This window comes from Cyprinodon tularosa, unplaced genomic scaffold, assembly GCF_016077235.1.
Source record: "Cyprinodon tularosa strain WSP-4 unplaced genomic scaffold, ASM1607723v1 ctg394, whole genome shotgun sequence".
NCBI classification, from domain to species: domain Eukaryota; kingdom Metazoa; phylum Chordata; class Actinopteri; order Cyprinodontiformes; family Cyprinodontidae; genus Cyprinodon; species Cyprinodon tularosa.
Window position 1 is genome coordinate 456,131 of NW_024039112.1, and position 6,543 is coordinate 462,673.

Genomic DNA, 6,543 nt, shown 5'->3' on the forward strand with positions numbered 1-6,543 from the left:
GTTAGCCCTATAACCATAAAATAATGCAATATCATGGCAACAATCTATAGGGAGATGATTTACCAAAGGGCCTTAAGATAGAAGTATTTTAAACTGAACAGTACCTTCTTCCCTTTAAAATGGTAAAAAATTGTTTACCGGTTTGAACATAATTTTGGGACGTGATTTAAAAAGTGCTATTTTATTAATAATTCATGTATTTTTCTGATTTTTCTTTTTTTTTAGGTCAAATTATACTGGTAATTGTTTAGGTTAGCAGAAATGACTTTAATGACTTTTTGTAATGGGTTCTAATATTAATGTTGCCGTACCGTGAAGGACTGTCCACGCTTGAAGGGCATTTCTCCCTCTCGCTCCTCAGAGCCCCACTGACAAAAAAACCACTGATCATACTGCTTGGTGTTTTGGACCACTTTGTTCTCATTGAAACGTGGATTATAATGCAGAGCGATTCCAGACTGGTGGCTGAGGTTCACGTGGAACCTGTGAAGAAACGGAAAACGAGACAAAGTTTTAAACAGGATTTAATTTTAGGCTCAACTCTAACAACATCAAAACATCAGAGTTGAGGTCAGACATTAGGAGGCATTATGTCACTTTACAGCGCATGGGTGGGTTTTATGGTCAGAATCAGATTGTTGGGATAAAACGGCCCCCACTCCAGAGTCAGATGCATCCACCTCTAAGATGAACTGCTTAGAGGGGTCAGGTTGAATGAGAATGGGTGCACTGGAGAAAAGATCTTTGAGTTTATTGAACGCAGCCTCAGGCTCTGCAGACCAGTGGAATGTCCTTTTAACAGAAGTCAGAGATGTAAGAGGTTGGGCTGTCTGACTGTAGTTTTTGATGGATCTCCTGTAAAAGTTAGCAAACCCCAAAAACCTTTGAAGCTGCTTGCGATTCTCGGGGGTTGGCCAGTCCAGAACTGCTTTTATCTTGTCTTCTGATGGCTTCACCTGCTCGCCCTCGAGCACAAACCCTAAAAAAGTGACAGAAGGTTGGTTAAACTCACATTTCTCAGCTTTGACAAAGAGTTTATTTTCAAGCAGTCTTTGGAGAACCAGGCGAACGTGTTTCTTGTGGTCTGACAGATTCTTTGAATAGATCAAGATATCATCGATATAAACAAAAACATTGAGAAAATCTCTCAACACATCGTTGACCAGAGCTTGGAAACAGGCAGGAGCGTTAGTCAGACCAAAGGGCATCACCTGGTATTCAAATTGACCGATAGGGGTCTTGAAAGCCGTCTTCCACTCATCTCCCTCTCTTATTCTGAGAAGATGGTAGGCATTTCTTAAGTCCAGTTTGGTAAAAACAGTAGCCCCTTTAACAGGTTCAAATGCTGATGCAAGCAGAGGTAAGGGGTATTTGTTTTTAATAGTTATTTGGTTGAGCCCTCTGTAATCGATACAGGGTCTGAGAGAACCATCTTTCTTTCCTACAAAAAAGAAGCCTGCACCAAGAGGGGATGAAGACGGCCGAATAATCCCAGCAGCTAGAGACTCATTTATGTATTTCTCCATCGTCTCTCTCTCTGGTTTGGAGATATTGAAGAGTCGACTGCTTGGAAGGGGAGCCCCAGGTAAAAGATCTATGGCACAGTCATATGGTCTATGAGGAGGAAGAGACATAGCACTGACCTTACTGAAGACTGGTGCCAGATCATGATACTCAGACGGAACGGAGGACAGATCAGGGGGGTCCATCTCCCCTTGATTTCTCGGAGACTGAATGGCAGGCGCTGCAGAGCGGAGACAGGAGACGTGACAGGACGCAGACCACGATTCAATGTGTCTTTTTGCCCAGTTAATGTGAGGGTCGTGCAGCTCCAACCACTCATATCCCAGAACTAGAGATGAACAGGCAGAAGGAAAAACGAAAAAGGTTATGGTTTCTCTATGATTTCCAGAGATCAGGAGTTCAAGAGGCAGAGTCTGATGTGTAACTTGATGTAACCTCTTTCCATCAATGGCTGAAACTCTAAGAGGTTTCTTCAGAGGAATGGGTTCAATGTTCAACTGTTGAACCAGATTAGAGTCTATTAAATTTTTCTCACAACCAGAATCAATAAAGGCAGATAGTGTGAGAGTCTGATCAGAAGTAAACAGGGTGGCTAGTAGCAGAAGATGAGGAGATTTATCAGATTGGAGATGGTCCGCCAGACTCCTCACATCCTCTGACGGACCCCGGCTTTTGATTTAGCGGGACAGGTGGAGAGAAAATGGCCGGGCTCACCACAGTACATGCATAGATTCCCCTTGAATCTTCTCTGTCTTTCCTCATTGGAGAGTCTGGTATGACCAATCTGCATAGGTTCAACCTCAGAAGTATCTGTCGAGGGGAGAACCACACGAGTTACGTGAGCAGGAACTGACACTGACTGATTTCGACTCCTTGGTCTGGAATCGGACTCTGGGGGTACAGAAAACACAGAAGAGCTGTTAGTTACTGGGGCAGTTACATGAAAAACATGGCTCCTTTGCTTAGATCTGGTTCTGGCTCTGAGTCTACTATCCAGACGAATTGTAAGCCTGATTAAATCCTCCAGAGTCGCTGGTTCATCGATTGTGGCGAGTTCATCTTTAATTTCTTTATTTAAAGCCTTGAAATAGGCGCTCTTAAGCGCACATTCATTCCAACCAGAAGCTGCCGCCTTGACCCGGAAGTCAATCGAGAAATCGGCCACAGTCTGATTTCCTTGTTTGAGACTAAGTAGAGCTCTAGAGTCAATTGATTTAACAGAGTCTTGATTAAAGACTTGACAAAATTCTTTAATGAACTGGTCAAAAGTACACCTGAAACTGGATTCTGAGGCAAAACGGGCTTCCGCCCATTCGAGGGCTCTTCCGGTCAATTGAGAGAGGACGAAACAAATTTTTCTCTTGTCATTAGAGAAACTAGTAGGCGAGTGTTCAAAAATCAATTTACACTGGAATAAAAATCCTTTGCATTTACTCGTTGTACCTGAGAATTTCTCCGGAAGTGACGGACGGAATTCAGGAAGTGACGGAACTAGTTCTGACCTTGGAGGCGGGTTTGGCTCCGGAACTGGAAGTTGAGCTGGCTCCGTGTTAGAATTTCTCAGATAGCCGGCTAAGTCCTGAAAAGATTGAGTTTGTTGATCCAAACGGGTAGTTAACTCCGTGGTGTGATGTCCTTGGATTAGAGCAGCCTGCTCCTCAATCATCCTCCGGAGGTGAACTGCTGGGTTAGGTTGTTGGCCAGAGTGTTCTGTCATGTTGGGGTTCAGGTTTCTAACCCACATGCAGAACACCAAGGAGTCAGAGTAAAAGTTTAACAGTTTATTGAAGATAAGCACAAGGTTAGTTGACAGATACTGGAATCAGATCCGGGACTGGTCACACAAGGCTCTCTGCAGAGAGGGACAGTTAGGTTAGCCAGGCAGCTAATGATCTTGTAGCTGAGTGAATGTGCAGATCTGTACCTGTTCAGAGATTCAGGCTGACCGGCAGAGGGAGGGAACCAGGAGGGTCTAGAGACTGATCGAAGGCAGAGGGCTTGGCAGCGACAGGACCTAGCTTCAGGCTTGTAGTGTTCAGAGCTTCTCCAAGACCTTCTTGGAGGAAGGTAGGTAGATCCAGACAGTTTGATCTTCAGGTTTGTTACTGAGAGTAGGCAGGCAGGTTTCCAGTTGAGACGTTCTTCCAGAGCTTCAGGTTTCAGTCAGGTTCTTCCTAGGAGGCAGAGAGGACAAAAAACTGATTAGGTTCAAGTCAGGCTTTCAGGGAGGCAGAGAATCAGGCAGGCTGGTTGGCTCAGGCTTGCTAACCATAACTGGCTTAACACTCTGGCGCTGAAGAGTAGTCCTGCCGCTGCTTATATGCTGGTCTCCCTGATGAGCAAATCAGCCGCAGGTGTGGTAGTCAGCTTCAGCTCCAGGAGACCTAGGGCGCCCTCTGTTGGAGAAAGGTGGACAGATCTCCAGATCCCAACACATGGAATGGGTGACAATAGTTGAATAAACTTATTGCTCTCAAAATGGTATCTGTGCCCTATTTGTTGGTACTCGCCAATACCGATACCATAATTTTAGGGCAGTATCGGGGCCCCGTCCGATACTGGTATCGGTATCGGTGCAACACTAATTTTCATAGACAAGACTTAATCTCATCTTGCATGAGAAATTTTTGCATGAATTAATATTTTCTTACTTGCTTTACTATATGTCTATCTGTCTGCATCCATGTGGTCCATGGATTGTTGTGACCTCCTGTTTCTGTGAAGAAGTAAACCCCTCATCTTGCTGCTTTGAAGCAGAATTTATTACCCTGGTTTCCTGCAAAACCTTATCTTGTTTCTTTGAAGATGCATGGTGTCAGAGTGTATTGTTTTTCACATTTGTTTATTTTGTTTCCTGATCAAAGAGACCTGTTCCATTGGAAGTGTGGTACACTTTTCACATCTGTTTGCTCACTCGTGTTTGAGTGTGTTTTCCAAATGTGATAAAAAAAAAAGTCTGTCAACCTTCAGGTCAGGGCACATATCACTGATTCAGTTGATGTGTATGTATGCCTGAATGCTACTTTGCCTTCGAATAAACTTTTTATCTTTTCTTTTTTTGTTGAAAAAGAATCATACTCTTTTTAAATTCAAAATTTCTGTTCAGCCTGAGCATTCAGTGCCAGATCATTATTTGTTCTCAGTTACTCTGTTATGTTGATTTCTTGGTTTATGATTTGGATCCTGGCAGCCAGTGGAAAGAGGGTTTTTGTGTTTGTCTCCTCTCCTGATCGTCCACTGTTCCTCCCCGCGGAGTCCTCTGGGGAGGTTCAGCTTTTATTCCAGTAGGCCTGGCTCCAGGGAGGAGACCAGTTTAAAGTTCCTGCATCAAGTTCTGATTCCACGTCCTGTCTCAGCTATCCTCTTCCACTGAGCCTGCCTGTCTGCACCTGATCCTGTCTGTTCCTGTGCGTGACCGCCTGGTCATGCTTCCGGTCTCTGTCAGACTCTGAACCTGTCAGGGAGCTCGTTTTTGCCTGGAAGCCTGGATCCTGCCACCTGTTCTGTTCCTGTCTGACCTGCATCCGGTTCTGTCCGTTCCTACCTGATCTGTATCCCTGATCAGGATTGGCTTCCTGCAACTCCTCCGGAGCTGCAGCAGCGGGGACACTCTGGGTGACGCGAGCCGCGTCAGCTGTCAGCCCATCGGCTGGATTGCACCCCTCTCAAGGGGTATGGACTGAACTGCTAAACCAGGTAAGTGACTCACTGAGAACATCATCTTCAGTCATACGATCAGACACATTAATCCAGTGTCATTATAGCCTTTAGACTCGGTGACCCATGTTACCAACCTTTTTGGCAGGGAGACAATTTAGTTTAAATGTTTTATTCAGTATCACTACAGTGGTGTTGTGATGTATCTGATAAGTCAGATCAGATGCAGTGTCCAGTCAGTAGCTGTTATCCAACAAGAAGATCATTCAAATTTAAAGATTCATTTTTATTGTGGTTTGACTGCTGTATTTTTTAACCCTACTTAACATAAAATTAATTTAATTCAGCTGTGAGGATGGAGAGAAAGAAGAGAAGATGACAGAGGAAGAATCAGGACAGACAGGTGAAAGCAACAGGTTGGTCTAATATTAGGTGGAAGTGAGGGAAAAGCTACTTAATCCCAATCGATAATGTTTAAACATTATTTTTAAAAACTGTATTAAGATCTGTAATTTTTACAAATAATTTATAATGCTTTTTGACCATATGACTTAGTGGAGAACGCCACAGACAAGGGGTGAAGGAGACAGACATGAGGTCGGTGATAGAAGAGACAAGTGAGGACATCAGGTAGGAATAAATACATTAGGGAGGCAGCAAAAACATATATACCATAATGGTTTGAATTTCTGATCACCATCTCTCATTGTGTTCTTTCGGTTACTGTACGGGGGGGGGGGGGCGCCGATCATGTGTTTTCGCATCCACCTCAAAAATATGTAGTTGCGCCCCTGCCTAGGGGGGTTTAAACGTGAATGGGACAGCCTCTTCCCTCCTAAGGAAAGCAGTCGTTTCTATGGCAACACATTGACTGCATGTGTGTGGCTGTAGATCTGTGGCGCAGGTTAACACAATATCAAACATTCGTCGTTTTCGTAAAAATAGTTCCTTCCAGTCAAATAAAACTATTTCAAAGAGGACCTTCCATTGAGGGATTATTATATTTTTTCTAACATTATTTTCTTTCATTTTCTGTTGAGATGAAGATGCAGGAAACCAGCTAAACTTACATAGGAATGCACGTGTTTCCTCTGCAAATACTTTGCCATTATATCTGCCAAACAAAATTCCAGCAAGCCTGCAGACAGGCTATATAACAGCTGAACAGTCCACTGGCCCAACCCACTACGTTGTTTGGGACAGCCCTTAATGTGGCTGACCCTCCGCAGGAATCCAAACGGAGGGTTAGTGCTTAGGGGCTGGTTTGGGATTCAGTCGTAGACATCAGGACCAGAGAGCAGACGTCATCATGATAGAAAATACTGACTCTGACGGGTCTGCTAATAACTCTAGGAGCAGCCA